The following is a 1,697-nucleotide window of genomic DNA, read 5'->3' as shown; positions in this document are numbered from 1 at the left end:
GAGTTTTTTTAATGTCCATCGGGACCTACCTTTTTAACAGGTTCACCGTCCCGTGCCCCACATTTGGGTCACGGCAAGCCTCTATTAACACATTCAGTGCCAGCGCGAGCTACGCGTTACGGGCGTAGCCGATAACACGGGAAAACCCGTATGTCGCGAAAAGCGCCTACGAACAGTAAACTCGCCTAGCGAGTCGCTGGCACTGAATGTGTTAAAAGGCCGTAAGGTTGACAGTTAACAGTTGGGACAGTGAACGTGTTAATCCTCGTGACCTTAAAGCTTTGGATTCCTCCGAAAGCGGTGCCGTCATATAGCGGCCGTCTCCATACTAAATTATACGGCTAAATATGGATGTCGTAGTATTTGTATGGAGACGGCCGCTATATGACGGCACCGCTTTCGGAGGAAACCAAAGCTTAAGCGTTGGATTCCTCCGAAAACGGTGCCGTCATATGACGGCCGCTATATAGCGGTGAATGACGTCACTAGAACGTTGTCTATGTAAACAAGATGGCGCGGTTTCCTAGACGGCGTTGATTGTCAACGTAACGTAAAAAAGCGGTGCCGTCATTTGGATGACGGCCGCCATGACGGTGTCGATAGTTTCGTGAACGCTTTATTAGATATAGCGGTGACGCCATTTTGAATAAATGACACGAGATTTGAATAAATGATTCCGTACTACGATTATTTTCCTCTTCTGATGATATTTCATCCTCCAAGTAAATTATAGATGGTCAAGCAAATCTTGTCAGTAGAAAAAGGCGCGAAATTAAAATTTTCTATGGAACGATTCAAATATATATATATATATATATATTTTTTTTTCAAATATGCCGCTTTGACCTTGGTGGCTGACGGTGTGTTATGACGCCGTGGTACTTTCCACATGTCGTCACCGTAAAGACGGCCGTCTTTTGCGGCCGCTATATGACGGCACCGTTTTCGGAGGAATCCAAAGCTTTAGTAAGAAAATTGATCTACCAAAAGCTTTACGCATACGCCAACATCATTGGTACTTGCGCTTAATTTGACGGCTTACCGTAAGCTTACGTCATAACACTTATAAGCGTTCATGGCCCTACGGCCCTACTAAATATACAGGTCGTCTTAGGGTTATTGGCGATCAAGGGGTTAACCTTTTATTGCACCATGAAAATAAAACCAAGAGATAGTTTTCACATCTTTATTGACACATGAAGCGCGAAGTCTACGCATAGTGAACATAGGACAACGATCTAGCCTAAAGATCGGTTTTCCTAGGATAGCGGTGCCGTCATATAGCGGCCGTCTCCATACTAAATAATACGGCTAAATATGGATGTCGTAGTATTTGTATGGAGACGGCCGCCATATGACGGCACCGCTATCGGAGGAAACCAAAGCTTAACGTAACAGTAGTAATCTCTGAAGGCAGTGTAACCATTGACGTTTTTCGAGCCTAATATAGTTCGTTTTTTTAGCATTAGAAATAAGGTAAACAATCTTGATGTGTCTTTTAATTGAAAAACACATTTTAAAAATAAGTTACGGCAAATATGTAACAATTATGAATCTAATACGAACATTTATATTCTTCTGCTTTCATAAGTAATAGTTACTGATTTTTAAAAAGCGTTTTTCAATTTTAAGACGTGTCAAGATCGCTTACCTTCTTTCAAGTTCTTTCTAATGCTAAAAAAAACGAACTATAGTCT

This window comes from Cydia amplana, chromosome 8 (assembly GCF_948474715.1).
Source record: "Cydia amplana chromosome 8, ilCydAmpl1.1, whole genome shotgun sequence".
NCBI lineage: Eukaryota > Metazoa > Arthropoda > Insecta > Lepidoptera > Tortricidae > Cydia > Cydia amplana.
Note: the sequence above shows the minus strand (reverse complement) of the source record.